General features: G+C 39.3%; 1 protein-coding gene across 3 annotated transcripts in view; it reads left to right on the forward strand.

Moving 5' to 3' along the window:
• Positions 1 to 19,655, forward strand: part of LOC131957883 (cys-loop ligand-gated ion channel) — a 121,537-nt gene that overhangs the window by 11,614 nt on the left and 90,268 nt on the right. The window lies entirely within an intron of this gene.

Raw genomic sequence — 19,655 nt, forward strand, 5'->3', positions numbered from 1 at the left:
GTTGTGTGGTTGAGGAAAATATGAATGTCGTGGGGGAGGTACAAGGACTGGAACGTTGTGTGGTTGAGGAAAAGATGAATGTCGTGGGGGAGGTACAAGGACTGGAACGTTGTGTGGTTGAGGAAAAGATGAATGTTGTGGGGGAGGTACAAGGACTGGAACGTTGTGTGGTTGAGGAAAATATGAATGTCGTGGGGGAGGTACAAGGACTGGAACGTTGTGTGGTTGAGGAAAAGATGAATGTCGTGGGGGAGGTACAAGGACTGGAACGTTGTGTGGTTGAGGAAAATATGAATGTCGTGGGGGAGGTACAAGGACTGGAACGTTGTGTGGTTGAGGAAAATATGAATGTCGTGGGGGAGGTACAAGGACTGGAACGTTGTGTGGTTGAGGAAAATATGAATGTCGTGGGGGAGGTACAAGGACTGGAACGTTGTGTGGTTGAGGAAAAGATGAATGTTGTGGGGGAGGTACAAGGACTGAAACGTTGTGTGGTTGAGGAAATGATGAATGTTGTGGGGGAGGTGCAAGGACTGGCGTGGGTCGATGTTAAGTTTACAGAAAACATACAGCCAATTTTAATTCAATAACTTCATAACGAACTGGATCGTTGTCTTTATGACGTTTGCCTTCATCGAACTACGACGTAAATACCCGAAGGTTTACTAACTAGACAGTAATTGATTATAGAATTACAATAACTTCAAACTAACTTTACAATGATTGTCTGTTCTTAAATTTCTTAGTCGTTATATACCACCACACCTCCCCAACAATCCTGATTTGCAGAAACTACTTCATAGCTAAAATGCCACAGGTTCAAGATTATTTTAATTAATTACAAAACGTTAATTAACCTAAAAAATTGACAAGATGCTATTTAAACAAACATTGACTTGTGATTTTTTTTAAGTGGTTACAAAATATTAATTATCCCTAAAAACGAAATAATTAATGTGTAATTTTAATCCAATTTCTTAAACTCAAGGGAAACTACTCTGATAATTCTCTACCCTTGATTAATACATAGACAAAACATAGTGTCAACACTGACACCTCGATTTCAAATCTCCAGTTCAACTATGTAAAAGGGGCGTGATCTGACTCTATTGGGTATTGCCAAAAGTTACCTGAGTGCAGGGGCGTAGCGAGGGGGGGGGGCGGGGGGTGTGGACCGCACCGGGTGACACCATTTAGGGGGGTGACACCAAGGCAAAAAATAGCAAAAGATGTAGAGAAAAACTCGAGGGGGGGGGGGTGCAAATCGAAAACTTGAGAGGGGGGGGGGGTGGAAATCGAAAGTTTGAGGGGGGGTGCAAATCGAAAATTTGAAAATTTGTCCCCGGGAAGGGTCTCTATGCCTCTGGGGGGTGACACCATTAAGTGCCGCACCGGGTGACACCCGACCTCGCTACGCCACTGCCTGAGTGAACTAACATTACTGAAATAAAGCTTAGAAAATTCAAGTCGACTACCCAGCCGCTCTGATAGGTTAAATGTCAAGGTCGAAAGAAACACGTTACCTTTGTCTCACCTTACATCACGGACCGACAGCTATGGGAATCAGAAATAATTATTCTGGTATCAATCGATATATTGCACATGCGTGATGAAAACATTTAGCAAACACTGTTGTGTAAACATACGCGTGACTTATGTTCACATACAACACCCTTGACAGACGTCAATGCAGCAATTGTTGAACTGACATCTATGTTGCATACATGGGACTGGAGTCTGTGTTGCATACAAATGACTGAAGCATATGTAGTATACTTAGGACTGAAATTTATGTAACATAAAAAGGAGTAACAAATATATAGTAAACATAGGAGTGTGTACGTATAAAATGAATATATGATTGACGTCTTTTCAGCATACATATGACTTACGGCCATGTAACATACAAATGACTGACGTATATGTAGCATACATTGGAATGACGTCCACGTAGCATACATATGACTCACATCCACATATAAAAAGACTGCCTCTACCTAGGATCAGAGTTTCTTCCAGGCATCTCTTCGGGGGGGGGGGGGGCGAAATCCCCACGAAAAAAAGTCCTACCGCCCCCCCCCCCCTCCGAATGAAATGAAATTTATATAATTTATATAGAAAATATATACTTTTAACAGTGTCCTCCCCCGTCCCCCCCCCCCCCCCCCCCCCCCCCGAAAATTTCAAGTGCCCCCTCCCGGAGAAAAAAGTCTGGAAGAAACACTGCCTAGGATAAGCATGACTGATCTTTACACAACTAACGTCTTATAGCCATGCCATGGCGAGCATTTCTAAGTTCTAATTAAGGAGCATTTGCTGGTTTGACCTGGATCGAAACCAGACCAGCCGGTTTAACCATAATCAGTTTCTAGAATAGTTAAATGTTTCAAATCAACCAATACTACATGGTAAGCCACAAAAGTAAAATATTAATGTGATCCTAAAGCTTTTAAACTGGTTTGTGAAATCATGTGAACAAGATAGTCTATTATTTTTTTTCTATACACACTGCAAAGTTTTGACTCCTAAGGGAGACAACATTTAATACTAACAACAAATAATATGATTATCCTTTTCCTGTTGCACAAAGACACGGATAGCTATACCATAGTATATACAATATGAATTGCCTATAAATATGTACAAATACTTTGATGTATGTATTCTATAATATGAATTAACATTTTAAGTTGCACAAATACTTTGACAGCAGTACTGAAAATATGTATTTCCCAATACATGTGTACAAATACATTGATATATGTACTGTATAATATGAATTGCCCTATAAATGTGTACAAATACATTGACAGCTGTAGCCTATAATTTGAATTGCCCTTTCAAGTTGTACAATAACAGCTGTACCGTGTACTATAAATTTCCCTTTCAATAATTCAGCCCCTCGAGAGGCTGCTATCAATGAGATCGAGATTGCTTGTGTTATGGTAGCACAGTCGTTCTTGTCGAACAGATTTGAAAGATCGATTTTTGTTAAGTGGTCTTTTCAAGGTCGTGATTTCGACCTGGACTATTGGCCTCGATGGTTGGTACTGATAGGAAGAGTTGTATCTTTTTGCATTGTGTAATGTAGGCCTGTCTACTGTAGAGTGTAGCTATCAGATTGATTTTGTGGTGTTGTTTTTTTGTTATGTCGTATTGCTTTGTCTTGTTCTTTTTATAAGTTTGATTAAATGAAAGTAATTACATCATAATCATCATCATCATCAGCGGCAGCATATGATATTCCCTGGTTTTCAACACATATTACTAATTTTTAATGCATTTCCCGTGTATTGAGAAAATATAAATAATTATTTCATTTAATTCTTAAAATATTCCAACAACAAAATTAACGTTTTGTTTGTATTCATGTAAACTAGAATGTTGCTATAGATAATTTACTTATAGTACACATATAATTATTATTTTAAAGTATTTGTGTAGCTGTACTAAATGCGAACTTTGAAATAAAATTTGACGCATTATAATTCCTCCAAAGAATATAACAACCACAAAGACTTGAATATTTAATCTTATTAAAAATGTACTCATAAGCCTAATTGTTGTTAGGCCTAATATAAGAACTGATGTTAACATAGAATAACGTTATTGTAATAAAATACATCCTTGTTTACAGCGCATAATGTCACATATCGAAACTTATTTGATTACAGCGAATAACGTCACATATTAAAACTCATATATTCACAGCGCTAACTTCGTGTACTGAAACGTATATATCTACTAAAGAACAATTTAAAACAAAATAAAAACCATAAAGCTAATACTATTTGTGTCTTAAGTTCAATTGAGAATTGATGTCAAAGCAGGCCTGTACAGTGGCGTAGCCAGGATGGTCTCAAGGGGGGGGGGGGGGGGTTCCAATGTTTACCCGGGGACAAACTTTCGATTTGCACCCACCCACCCCCCCCCTCAAACTTTTGATTTGCACCCCCCCCCTCAAACTTTTGATTTGCACCCCCCCCCACAAACTTTTGATTTTGCACCCCCCTCATACTTTTTATAAATATACCGAGGGGTCTATGGGGGGGGGGGGGTTATGACCCCCCCTAACCCCCCCCCCCTCCCTGCCTACGCCACTGGGCCTGTATATTAAACGCCACTGTAAGCTGCACGTAAACAATTGATTCCACCGTATGAACTGCACTAGCCTGCAACTATTGATATTTCCATTTTTTGTTGAGATGAATATCTCAGTTCTAGACGACACGCAACACAATAAATGTATGAGTGCTGTTCTTATAGCTGATACAGAATAAAAGATTAAAGCAGCTTCGGTACTGGTTATGGCAAATATCTTCAGCTTAACATTAGCCGTAGCAATTCTGAAGCGTAGCGACCTTTCCTGGCGCCTGAGGACAATATTTATATTGCAAAAATGCAGCTAAAATGAGCATTTAATTTTTTTTTCAACCCATTTTGGCGCCTTCTAAGGTCGGCGCCCGGGGACATATGTACCCCGCCCCCCCCCCCTCGCTACGCCTCTGTAGCCATAACAAAATGACCGCTAATTGTTACATTCTGACCCAGCGTGATACCTACCCTAAATATAATTTTAATTGTATTTTTGTATTAAATTGTAATGTTAATACTTAATAGTTGTTTTTCAAATCTAATAAAACAGTGCAGCTGGTATAGCTTTTAATTGAATATTAACTTATTAAAACTGTACTCGAAGATGAAAATTTGATCAATATTTCTTTCAGGTATCGTTAGTGGGGCCACTGTCCCCACCCCTCAGTCCACGTTCACCCCCCCCCCCCCCCCCTCCTTCTTCCCCCCCCCCCCCCCCACCCTTTTATACGAAAAAGGAAAATGTATAAAATGTATATAGAAACTATACACTTTTAAAGAATGCCTTTCCCCTCGACTCTGAAAGTGTCCATCTTTCCCCCCCCCCCCCTCAACCACCCCACCCCAGGGGAAATGTCTGAAAGATAGGAATACACCCCCTGGCTCTTTTACCAGTTCCCTGATTAATGAGGCCCACCACACTCAAGATGCCAGAGTTAATTACCACAAGTAGACCACGCCATTGATTACCCTTAATTTCAGGGGCGTTCCCTTGTCCCTAATCTAGACCTGCTGATTACCTCACAATTAATGCGCCCAACCTGCATTTCAGCGAGCAATTACGGTATCAGCTTTGTATGTTTCTCGCTCATAAAACTCGAAACGTATGCTAACACACACAAAAATAGACGTTCCCCAATCCCTCTTTTTTTTATCGATTCTCGAAGTATCCTGTAATTAAAAACTAAAACCTTAACAACGTCAACACCAAAAAAAAAAAAAAAAAAAAAAAAAAAAAAATGGCGTTTAAATATACTTTAAAGGCGGGTCCATAGGTTGCTCCGGAAATTGTAACGGTCGACCGCGCATGCGTATTGACAGACAATAATCCCGCGCATGCTCCCTAAAGAGATTTAAAAAGGAAATGAGAATGAACTCAAATAAAGGATTTCTAATTTCTCGTATAGAGCAGTAATGATTGGTCGGTGGTATTCTATAAATCAAACGGGTTCGTCCTAATGAAGTTTAAATAAAATGTTAATGACTATAAGCTGATCTCACGTGAACACAGCTAAGGTACAAAAATGTGTTGACACAACTGCAGGGGAGATAATTTGATTTCAAACAATGGTTATCCCCCATTATAAATCTTGGAGCTTATAAATGTATATTGCATTGAAATAAATATAGATTGCTATACAATACTTTTCGGGTACCAGAAATGTACCTGGCTAATAACTGACCAGCCGATTATAATATTGATAGTCGTACATCAATTCCTATTGTTTTATAAGTAACAGTTCCAGATCTATATATCGTTGCCTAAGATTTTTTTTTTTTAAGAATTAAAATCTTTGTCTACTCTTAACACTATCATTTTGTGGTCGTTATTTTTTTTATTTTTTTTTTAAACCGTGATACTGTGCGCATGTTTGTTTTTTTCCATTACGGCTGACAGTTAAATTTAGCAACACCAAACATTTTATCATACAACCGACTAAAAAAATTTCCATAAAAATGTTATGACCTGATCGGAATTAAGATGTCGTCGTTTAAAAATAAAAATAAATTAATGAAATAATTTAGTAGCGACTTTTTAGCCAAGAACATTTTCCAGCTATCTTTATTAGGTAAGATATCCAGGCATGTAAGCAAAACATTCAATGCGTATTACAAATACAATTAAGTTGATAAGAACCATCCTTCCTGATTTAAATAATTTTCTGCTAATTTTTTTTTACGGTATGTGGCTAACACATGCGGGGAATTCAGGGTAGAAATAATGAGAAAAGTCGGGCAAGATATCGGATAGAACAGTACCAGTGGGGGAATAACTACAGAGTAGCAACACAACACACTACACCTGTGCTGTGGAATAAAAGGTTAATTTCTAGCACACGGCACAAATATTCTAGCCTGTGTAGAAAAAAAAAACACAACATGATGCCTGTTCTGTATCTATACGCGTGCATCTAAAAATAGAAACACGTGATGCAAAGTTGTGATGACATAGTGTTAGTACAACGTTAGAGCAGACTGTTGGTGTTTTGATAATGATAGATTTCAACAATTATACCACAATGCACAACAGAACCAATATACACATACACACACTAACACACAGACACACACATGTGTACACACACACACACACACACATATATATATATATATATATGTATATATATATATATATATATATAATATATATATATACATTTCGACCTATTTCTTGTGTGTGCTGTGTACAATCAGACACTAAATTGACGTCACAACCATACCTACGTCATGATATTTGGCATTCCTGCAGAGAGTAGTTTCTATTTTGGCTGTAACGGCAGTTACCTGGCACCGTTTACCTGTTCTCACCTGTCTCGTGGTTTTTTTTTAACAGGTTCTGCTGTTTTTTTAACGTTCTCGATTTATTATGATTATACATTCAATCGTGACTTTTTTTAAAGTATTTTTTTTTATTTACTGAGATCCATTACATAATGTATTGTTTTCGTTGTTTACCACATGATTTTTAACATTTTAACGTGTTGTGTTTCCTGACAATTTTTATTTCTTTACACACTGAAACAAAATAAAAACGTAGAGGTGGATACATGATATGTGTAACACTGTTTTATTTGAATTGGTGTCATTCAAATGTGATTAAGTTAAATCGAAACTGAGCTATTTTTAATATAACAACCAACGTAAGTTTCCTAGTAGCTTTACACTACCCATTGTATGCTACGTCGCGGGTCGGCTTGTATATTTCTATGTCTCTTGTATTGAGTCCCCACCTTCCAAGCTTGCATAGTCTTTGTCCATTAGCGAACTAACTCAGAGGCTTAGCGACCCTTCGTGGCGCCCGGTGACAAACTTTGCACCCCCCCCTCAAGATTTCGATTTGCCCCCCCCCCCTCAACAAGATTTCGATTTGCATCCCCCTCGGCCTTTCAATTTATTTTTCCAACCCATTTTGGCGCCCCCTAAGGTCGGCGCCCGGGGACATGTGTCCCCCCCCCCCTCGCTACGTCTCTGAACTAACTACAAGGCAGCGGTTGGCTTGTTGTCCCTAGCTATCTAGCCTCAACTGCCTGAGTATATACATAATGATATATAAGTATGCATCGGTACATGAATATATATATATATATATATATATATATATATATATATATATATATATATATATATATATATATATATATATATATATATATATATAATATATATATATAATTCTCTTCTGGGAGACGCTAGAAAACAAGCTGTAAGCGCGCTCCCTACCACCCCCACCCCTACATGGTCTGGTGAGCTGTGGTTCACGCTAAATGTTTACAAGCAGAGCCGGGTTTAGTGATGACTATCAGGGGCAGATAATTTAGTTTGAAGCTAAGTGGAGTTTACTTTAACGGAGGGGGGGCAGGGGGGGGGGAGGAGGGGGTTATCGTCCTTAACGAGCTACTTAAAGTGTTTTAAAGAAATATTTTCAGTGGCAGCATTGGCAATGTCGAATTCACAAATTATGAATTACTGAAAAGTAGAAAAAAAAACTAAATAGCGGCGCATGATATACCGCGGGTCGGCTCGTATATATATATTTACTAGGTTCAGTCTCCACCTTCCAAGCTGTACTCACAACCCATATAATGATACAAAAATATATGGCGAAAACATTGTCTACTTTTAGTTGTGTGTTTCAGTAATGTATATAGCCCAGAATACGAAATCTGTTTTCCCGTACGCGCCTCTGCCACCAGGGGCTTGGCTTCCGTACTACCAGGGATTTGAACTTGGGGCTACGGGTATGCATCGGTACATGAATATATATATATATATATATATATATATATATATATATATATATATATATATATATATATATATATATATATATATATATATATATATATATATATATATATATATAATATATATATATATAATTCTCTTCTGGGAGACGCTAGAAAACAAGCTGTAAGCGCGCTCCCTACCACCCCCACCCCTACATGGTCTGGTGAGCTGTGGTTCACGCTAAATGTTTACAAGCAGAGCCGGGTTTAGTGATGACTATCAGGGGCAGATAATTTAGTTTGAAGCTAAGTGGAGTTTACTTTAACGGAGGGGGGGCAGGGGGGGGGGGAGGAGGGGGTTATCGTCCTTAACGAGCTACTTAAAGTGTTTTAAAGAAATATTTTCAGTGGCAGCATTGGCAATGTCGAATTCACAAATTATGAATTACTGAAAAGTAGAAAAAAAAACCTAAATAGCGGCGCATGATATACCGCGGGTCGGCTCCTATATATATATATTTACTAGGTTCAGTCCCCACCTTCCAAGCTGTACTCACAACCCATATAATGATACAAAAATATATGGCGAAAACATTGTCTACTTTTAGTTGTGTGTTTCAGTAATGTATATAGCCCAGAATACGAAATCTTTTTTCACCGTACGCGCCTCTGCCACCAGGGGCTTGGCTTCCGTACTACCAGGGATTTGAACTTGGGGCTACGGGTTAGCAGTCGTGAGCTTCATCCGCCGCCCACGCTGCCCCCAATATGTTTTATAATTTCACTTAACACAATCGTAGTTGTGTGGCCTATCCCTTGACCACGTTGCTCCCTGAACAAAACTTCGTTTAATAGTAGACCTACTAAGTTCGTGTGTATGTGTGTCGGTACCACAGCTGTGGTGAAATGTTGGTTAGGAAATAAAAATACCTGTGGAGGGGGAGGGGAACTGGGGGGTGGGAAATAATTGTTGTCAGTACTATAATAAACATTTACGGCCAGTTTATGATGTTTTGATGTTCTGATAAATTTCTACTATGTTTCGTTTTTTTTTATTTTATTTTATTCTATTGTAAATTTTTATTTGTCTTGGAAACAGAGTTTCTTTCAGGGATCTCTTCGGGGAGCACCGCCCCCCCCCCCCCCCGAAGAAAGCCTAACGCCCACCCCTACCCCCCGAACGAAATGGAATTTATATAGAAAATATATACTTTTGACAGTGTCAAAATTGTTTTCCGCCCCCCCCCCCCACCGAAAATTTCAAGTGCACCCCCGGAGAAAAAAGTCTGGAAGAAACACTGCTTGGAAATTTGCGTCTTTAGGGATCGTTTCTTGGTATGTTTTATTATCTTTGTTGAATAACTTGAAAAAAGGGAATACGATGTAAAATTATTTTCATTTGGGTAAAAAGCTATTGATTAAAGAAAATTATTTCCAAAAAAATAGGTTATGTTAGGGCTTTGTTTATTTTGTGCTGAGGATAAAAAAAGACGAATAGCTTGTCAGGTATCAAAGTAACATTAATTCACCCTTGCGGGATCTTTAGACTGTAGTGGTCAGATTTTTTTAGATATTGTGAATTGAAATATTAATTATAACTAGCTCGCTTTAATCGATCTCACTCGTTTTTTTTTTCTCTCTTTCTTTTTTAGCTTCTTCTCTCTCACTCTCTGACTCTCTCTGTCTGTCTCTGTATCTCTCTCTATATCTCTCTCTATCTCGATGATTTTTTTTTCTTTTTCTCTCGTTGCATATTTCTCTTACTCGTTGCATACTCTCTTACTATCTTTCGGTATCTCTTGTCCATTGTATCTATCTCTTACTCTCCCTCTCTCTTTCTTTCTCTCTCACTATCTCTCTCACCCTCTCTCTATCTCTTTGCTATTTCTATCTCTCCCTGAAACACTTTAATACTGCATTAACCGGCTATAAATGGCCCTTAAGACTAACAGGATGCAGTGGCGTAGCGAGGGGGGGGGGGTGCGGACCGCACCGGGTGACAACATATAGGGGGTGACACCAAGGCAAAAAAATAGCAAAATACATAGAGAAAAATCGATAATTCCACTTAATTAAGTGATTAATTCGAGTGTTAAAAAGTCTTTTAAGAGCAAATTTGACAAATCCCGGCAAGAGTGGAAGGGGGGGGGGTGCAAATCGAAAATTTGTCCCCGGGCGCAGGGAAGGGTCGCTACGCCTCTGGGGGGTGACAACATTAAGTACCGCACCGGGTGACACCCGACCTCGTTACGCTACAGACAGGATGTAGAATCAAGATATCCCATAGTGTCATTCCATAGTGGCAACAGCTGTGGCCAGATTCCTCCTCACAGGTGAGTGGTACCACCTGGCCAACGACCACCTGACTTTCTGGTTATCAACAAGCTCTACCTAAAGATCATGCCGTCTTTAATAGAAGGACGCTTTGAGTTTATATTCCTCCATCATCATCTTTTTACGTTTGTTCCCGACGCAAATGAAGCAGATGAAGTAGAGTTTGTCTGTTTCAATAACATCAGCAAACAGGAAATAGTGTATAGTGTGGCCAGCACTATATCCAACCGCTTTAGTTTTAGTGACTTTTAGATACTTTACCCCGGGATTCGACCACACTTCTCCTTAATATTCGTTAAAATCAGACTTATTTATGTATTTTATTCCGCTGAAATATAGGCCTATTTATATTCCCGTCATTAAAATTAAACAATTCAGTTATTAAATAAGTAATGTTGAATGGATACTTTTGATATGCGACTCGTTTGAACTATAATTCGAACGCTCTTGTCCGAAATACTACTATATCAAACCTTAAATATAAAATACAGAAATAAAATATGTTTACGGTATTAAAAATGTACCCCTAGACACGTAAACCTATATCAAATCAATTCACCGTATCCATTTCAACCAGAAGAACAGAGAGCTTTCTGAAATAAAATTAAAACCAGTTTTAATATTTCATTTCAATCAAAGCAAACACAAGAAAGAGAAAAAAAAAACGTTTAATTAATTAAAAAAAGATTCGAGCTAATGTTTACTAGGTTCAATCCCGACGTTTGAAAAACCGCTCGTGACATTGATCGGTGCGGGGTTTCCGTGAAACATTGCGTCATGTTGTCATGGTTACTGCTAATATTATCCGATTTTATGATAGCAATATTTGAGGTTTACCCTGCGGTATGTTCTCATACTGAAAATGAAAACCGTAAAAAAAAATCGCTTAATGAGTACCCATGCGTTTACGGCGAAAGAGTTTTACTTTTAAAAACGTGTATTTTTAAAACTGTTACTTTTAAACAAATAATACATTTCAATCAGGTAATGTTTAATGCGAAAAAAAGAAACCTTTTTTTTTTTTAATTTTTAAAGTAATTAAACTGCTATTTTAATAAATAAATAAATAAATAAAATACGGGCGTTAGTTTTATAGCCGTTTTATAATTATGGTTTCATTTTTTGTAAGTTTACGTGTGTAAGCAGCTTAAGCTGACAGTTAATATTAGGTACGTTTAAAACGTACGATCACAATTATAAATCACTAATTTAATATCATTAGACGATCATTAATTTAAGCTCCTTATTTGCATACACAAGAAAAGTATCTAAGTTTCTTTATAAAATAATTACATAACAGACTTCTTGGAAAAGATGGTAGATACCTTAAACCCCTCCCCCTCTCCCCCACATAACCATCCCACCCAACAACCTTACAAACTCACCTATCCAGCCCTATTAACCTCCCCCCAGTAGCCATCCCATGCAGCCGACTTAAAACCCTCACCTAAACTTCCCAATAACCCTACATAAAACCCCCACACACAACCATCCCAATAATCCCCTTAAGCCCCACACATAACCATCCCAATAATCCCCTTAAGCCCCACACACAACCATCCCAATAATCCCCTTAATCCCCACACACAACCATCCCAATAATCCCTCTAAGCCCCAGACATAACCATCCCAATAATCCCCACACACAACCATCCCAATAATCCCCTTAAGCCCCACACATAACCATCCCAATAATCCCCACACATAACCATCCCAATAATCCCCACACATAACCATCCCAATAATCCCCTTAAGCCCCACACACAACCATCCCAATAATCCCCACACATAACCATCCCAATAATCCCCACACATAACCATCCCAATAATCCCCTTAAGCCCCACACACAACCATCCCAATAATCCCCACACACAACCATCCCAATAATCCCCACACATAACCATCCCAATAATCCCCTTAAGCCCCACACACAACCATCCCAATAATCCCCTTAAGCCCCACACATAACCATCCCAATAATCCCCACACATAACCATCCCAATAATCCCCACACTTAACCATCCCAATTATCCCCACACTTAACCATCCCAATAATCCCCACACTTAACCATCCCAATAATCCCCACACTTAACCATCCCAATAATCCCCTTAAGCCCCACACATAACCATCCCAATAATCCCCTTAATCTCCACACATAACCAACCCAATAATCCCCACACATAACCATCCAAATAATCCCCCTAAGCCCCAGACATAACCATCCCAATAATCCCCACACATAACCATCCCAATAATCCCCACACATAACCATCCCAATAATCCCCACACTTAACCATCCCAATAATCCCCACACTTAACCATCCCAATAATCCCCACACTTAACCATCCCAATAATCCCCACACTTAACCATCCCAATAATCCCCACACTTAACCATCCCAATAATCCCCACACATAACCATCCCAATAATCCCCACACTTAACCATCCCAATAATCCCCACACATAACCATCCCAATAATCCCCTTAAGCCCCACACACAACCATCTCAATAATCCCCACACATAACCATCCCAATAATCCCCACACATAACCATCCCAATAATCCCCTTAAGCCCCACACATAACCATCCCAATAATCCCCTTAAGCCCCACACATAACCATCCCAATAATCCCCACACATAACCATCCCAATAATCCCCACACATAACCATCCCAATAATCCCCTTAAGCCCCACACATAACCATCCCAATAATCCCCACACATAACCATCCCAATAATCCCCACACATAACCATCCCAATAATCCCCTTAAGCCCCACACATACCCCAACGGTTGAAACCAAAGATACTTGACATTTCAAATAGTTAAACCCGACTCGATTTTTATAATCAGATTTTCATCATCCATTTAAACGACCTGCCACAAAAAAAAAAAAATACAGCAAAACACGGACAGTTTATAAAAACAAAATTACCTGTAAAATTCAGTCAACGTCTACCTGTGGCTATAGACACAGGTGAGACTCAACATTGACACGCAGTTTAAAAGACAACAGAACAGGCAGGGGGGGGGGGGGGGGAAATAATACTCCACACCAGAAGATGCTCTGATTCTCGCCTTTGTCTAGTTCCGGCTGTTTCAAACGATAATGCGTTTACGCGAAGAAAAAAAAAGGGTTGCCATGGCAACGACGCTTGTTAATAAGAGAAACGGCTGGGTGCTCACGGAGGTCGTGGTATTTTCCTGCATCGATCGGCGCTAGACTCCATCAGGTGATTATTACAGGTGCGCTACTCCCCCACCCCCCTCCACACCCCACGTCTACCCCTCCCCCCTCACCTCTTGTGATTTCTCTAGAAGCGTTATTTTCCCGTCTCATGTTTTAAAAGCGTGCAACGCTCTACCTTTCAGGGCGTTATCTGTAACTTTGCTACTGTAACTGTACGTTTCACTACGTCAAGGGGCGAAAAGCGTCACTGTCTTATTTTAGAAGAGTTACCCCCCTTGCACTCAATGAGGGGGCGATACCTCTCCCAGTCTTAATTTAGAAGAGCCATCCCTCCCCTCCCCCTACCATCCCTTTACTCCTTATGTACAGTCGGCCTTTTTTTTATATCGGCCTTTTAGATGTCGGCCTTTTAGACGTCGTCGGCTTTTCTTCCTACTGCCATTAGAAAGGAATCGGATAGTTGACTGTTTTACACGCAAACAGGAATAGAATGAGCTAGACTTTAATTCTAAGATTTTAATAACTTAGAAGCCTATACAACGTTCTCAAGATACACACATTACTATAGAAAGAGATGCAAAAAAAATATTTTTTAAAACAACAAATTAATCGTAATATAGAAAGAATCACAAATAAGTTATGTTAAATTTTCATACGCCTACTTGTCCCCATTTTTATGAACAGTCAACTTCTATATGAGCTTTTGAGGTTGTAAAAAAAAAATGTTGAACTTTTAATGTTGAATTGTATCAGCTTTTCCATCCAATCTAATGTACTTAATTGACTTGGTATAGGATCAGAGGCGTAGCGAAGGTGGGCAGAGTTTCTTCCAGGCATCTCTTCGGGGGGGCTTGGCCCCCCCCCCCCCCCCCGAAAATTTTTTACCGCCCCCCCCCCCCCCCGAACGAAATGAAATTTATATAATTTATATAGAAAATATATACTTTTAGCAGTGTCCCCCCCCCCCCGAAGAAAGTCTACCGACCCCCCGAAAATTTCAAGTGCCCCCCCGGAGAAAAAGTCTGGAAGAAACACTGAAGGTGGGGCGGGGAAGGGGGGGAATATATGACATGTCCCCGGGCGCCGACCTTAGGGGGCGCCAAAAAAATCAAATTGAAAGTTTGAGGGGTGGGGGTGCAAATCGAAGTTTGAGGGGGGTGCAAATCGGAAGTTTGGGTGGGGGTGCAACTCGAAAGTTGGTCCCCGGGCGCCGAGAAGGGTCGCTACGACTCTGTCTAGGATAGGTAAGAAAATGGAAGTCAGATGTTAAACATATGACACTATCGCTGTTTAAAGAAGACTTCATAACTTTATGAAGGGGAGATCACTAGTTTAATTATGGAGCTAAAGATATAACGGGATAATCTGTTTATTTAATGCAATAACGATGAAGACCTAAAGGTTATACTGCTACTTGTTTATAAAGTAATGTGTAGGGTTGTGCTGATTTTTTTGTCTAAAGAAATTGAATGATCTTTATTATTTTCATATAGCGTCAAGCTTGTCTGTTTGTTAGTATATGTTTATAAATACTCATGTATGTGTGTCTGTATATATGTGTGTGTGTTCTTAATGAAAGCAGCTGTTCCTAAAGCAATATTCAAGCTAATTTATTTAGCTCCATGGATAATAATTCAGTAAAAATTAGTAGGTAGGTCTAAATCATTAACTACATAATTTTTACTAAGCTTATAAATAATACGGCGTGGTACATCTCAATGTAGCAGTTGTTCGTTAGACTACTAACTCAAAAGTCTCGAGTTCGAATCCGGGTTCAAGTCAGTAGACCGTCTCTGGAGTCTATCCATCGCTGATGGGTACTTAACTCACGTTATGGAGAGTAAAGGCAGTTGGGCATGGTGCTGACCACACTAACACTTCACAGAAACAGATGAGCTCTACTTCCCTTGCCCCACGGACCGTCAAATTCTAAAAGAGAAATGTGGGGCCTTAGTATTTCTTCCAGACATTTTTCTCCGGGGGGGGGGGGGGGGCGGACTATAATTTTCGGTGAGGGGTGTGGGGGGTGGGGAGGGGGGGTGGTAACTGTTAAATTACATATGGTCTATATAAATTCCATTTCGTTCGGGGGGTTGTGGGATGAGGGCGGTAGACTTTTTTCCCCCGAAGAGATGCCTGGAAGAGACTCTGTAGGGCCTACTTTTTTTTTTCTAATACGAAATTCGCAAATCGATATTTCGTTAAACACCAGTGTGTCGCGTCTATACCACACTGGTGTGTCTATACCACACTGTCTATACCACACTGATGTGTCTATACCACACTGTTGTGTCTATACCACACTGTTGTGTCTATACCACACTGGTGTGTCTATACAACATTGGTGTGTCTATACAACATTGGTGTGTCTGTACCACACTGGTGTTTCTATACCACACTGTTGTGTCTATACCACACTGGTGTGTCTATACAACATTGGTGTGTCTATACCACACTGGTGTGTCTATACCACACTGATGTGTCTATCCACACTGTTGTGTCTATACCACACTGGTGTGTCTATACCACACTGGTGTGTCTATACCACACTGTTGTGTCTATACCACACTGGTGTGTCTATACCACACTGATGTGTCTATACCACACTGGTGTGTCTATACAACACTGGTGTGTCTATACCACACTGTTGTGTCTATCCACACTGTTGTGTCTATACCACACTGGTGTGTCTATACCACACTGGTGTGTCTATACCACACTGTTGTGTCTATACCACACTGGTGTGTCTATACAACATTGGTGTGTCTATACCACACTGTTGTGTCTATACCACACTGTTGTGTCTGTATATAACACACTGATGTGTCTATACCACACTGATGTGTCTATACCACACTGATGTGTCTATACCACACTGGTGTATCTATACCACACTGTTGTATCTATACCACACTGTTGTGTCTATACCACACTGGTGTGTCTATACAACATTGGTGTGTCTATACCACACTGTTGTGTCTATACCACACTGATGTATCTATACCACACTGGTGTGTCTATACCACACTGTTGTGTCTATACCAGTGTGTTGTGTCTATCCCACACTGTTGTGTCTATACCACACTGATGTGTCTATACCACACTGGTGTGTCTATACCACACTGTTGTGTCTATACCAGTGTGTTGTGTCTATACCACACTGTTGTGTCTATGCCACACTGGTGTGTCTATACCACACTGTTGTGTCTATACCAGTGTGTTGTGTCTATACCACACTGTTGTGTCTATACCACACTGTTGTGTCTATACCACACTGGTGTGTCTATACCACACTGATGTGTCTATACCACACTGGTGTGTCTATACAACACTGGTGTGTCTATACCACACTGTTGTGTCTATCCACACTGTTGTGTCTATACCACACTGGTGTGTCTATACCACACTGGTGTGTCTATACCACACTGTTGTGTCTATACCACACTGGTGTGTCTATACAACATTGGTGTGTCTATACCACACTGTTGTGTCTATACCACACTGTTGTGTCTGTATATAACACACTGATGTGTCTATACCACACTGATGTGTCTATACCACACTGATGTGTCTATACCACACTGGTGTATCTATACCACACTGTTGTATCTATACCACACTGTTGTGTCTATACCACACTGGTGTGTCTATACAACATTGGTGTGTCTATACCACACTGTTGTGTCTATACCACACTGATGTATCTATACCACACTGGTGTGTCTATACCACACTGTTGTGTCTATACCAGTGTGTTGTGTCTATACCACACTGTTGTGTCTATACCACACTGATGTGTCTATACCACACTGGTGTGTCTATACCACACTGTTGTGTCTATACCAGTGTGTTGTGTCTATACCACACTGTTGTGTCTATCTATACAACACTGATGTGTCTATACCACACTGTTGTGTCTATACCACACTGTTGTGTCTATACCACACGGGTGTGTCTATACCACACTGGTGTGTCTATACCACACTGATGTGTCTAAACCACACTGGTGTGTCTATACCACACTGATGTGTCTATACCAGTACGTTGTTGCTTACAACACGACACAGTCCAGACAATAAAAATAAAAAAGCCCAGAAACTTTATGTTCCAACGGGTTGTTAAATACTAGCCGGGCATGCCGTCTGCGCATTATTCAATGCCCTATTTGCATAACGACATGACTTGCCCCTCTTACGTCATGCGTCGTGTCTGGTTAACACGACTTCCGGTCCAGTTGTTTGCCCATTGTATGACTCAATGCACGGCTCGCCCGCCTTACCCGACGCCAGAACCAACGGCTGCATGTAAAACTGCAGGCGGCTTCTATTATATTTTTAGCGTCTAGGATTGTGAGTGCACATGTCGTAAACATGAAAAATATTTTTTGTTTGGGAATACATCAAAATAAAATTAGCATAAACAAAACAAAATCCGTAGTTATTCTATACATATATTTAAATAATAATAATAGTATATTTATTATGTCTATAATTAACATTTTTTGTTAATTATGTTAATCTTGATAACATGGGCGCATATGAAAAAACGTGTAATTTATTAAATGCATTGGATTTTTCAGGTTTTACACACAAAAAAAATAAAAAAAAATTTTTTAAAAATCGAAAAGATGTTGCTCATATGTGCCTTCTAATTTTATTATTTTCTTTTTTTTTCTTTTGATTTAATCACGAGAACAGATTTTTTTTTATGAACTAGATTTACAAGATTAATAAAGTGAAATAAACTTATTATAATACAGTAGAAAACCTGAAAATACTATTATTTTTTTTTCCAAAAGGCAATTCATTTGTTGCAACCATATACGTTCTCAATTGAAATAAGTAGGTTATTTATTTATTTTTACTTTAATCAGGTGTAGTGTTGCTTGTCATTTGTTGATTAGTGGATCGTAACTTTATCTGGTGAAAAATTGGTCGGCGTGGTCGAGTCGGTAAAAGCTCATGGTTGCTAAACCGAAAAGTCTCGAGTTCGAACCCCCGGGCAGATGAGGCTCGTTAGCTGGGGACAGCCACTCTTCTAGGAGAGACAACTCCAAAATCAAACAATTGCTGCCTTGTAGTTTGTTCTTGGTTGGACAAAGGCTATGGAAGCAAATCCAAAAAGAAAAGTATGCTGAAATCGGAGTCAATGGCCTCAATGGTGCATAACCAGTTGACACGTAATCCTTAATTGTGATGGAAGCATGGTCGAGTCAGCAAAGCTCATGGTTGATAAACTCGACAAAAATCTCGTTTTCAAACCCTCTGGCAGATAAGGCTCGATCCCTCCCAACACTAAAAAATTAAGAACGAAGAAGAAGAAAGATCTGGTGAAACTATGTGGTAAAGTTTATAACGATTTGAAGTTTAAGCACTGCGAACCCCAACATCAAAAATGTTCGGACTACAATGCTATCTAGCCACTATTTTAAAATATTTTAACTACAATGCTATCTAGCCACTATTTTAAAATATTTTAACTACAATGCTATCTAGCCACTATTTTAAAATATTTTAACTACAATGCTATCTAGCCACTATTTTAAAATATTTTAACTACAATGCTATCTAGCCACTATTTTAAAATATTTTAACTACAATGCTATCTAGCCACTATTTTAAAATATTTTAACTACAATGCTATCTAGCCACTATTTTAAAATATTTTAACTACAATGCTATCTAGCCACTATTTTAAAATATTTTAACTACAATGCTATCTAGCCACTATTTTAAAATATTTTAACTACAATGCTATCTAGCCACTATTTTAAAATATTTTAACTACAATGCTATCTAGCCACT

Source organism: Physella acuta, unplaced genomic scaffold (assembly GCF_028476545.2).
Source record: "Physella acuta isolate Inbredline_101_S28 unplaced genomic scaffold, ASM2847654v3 ptg001275l, whole genome shotgun sequence".
Lineage (NCBI taxonomy): Eukaryota > Metazoa > Mollusca > Gastropoda > Physidae > Physella > Physella acuta.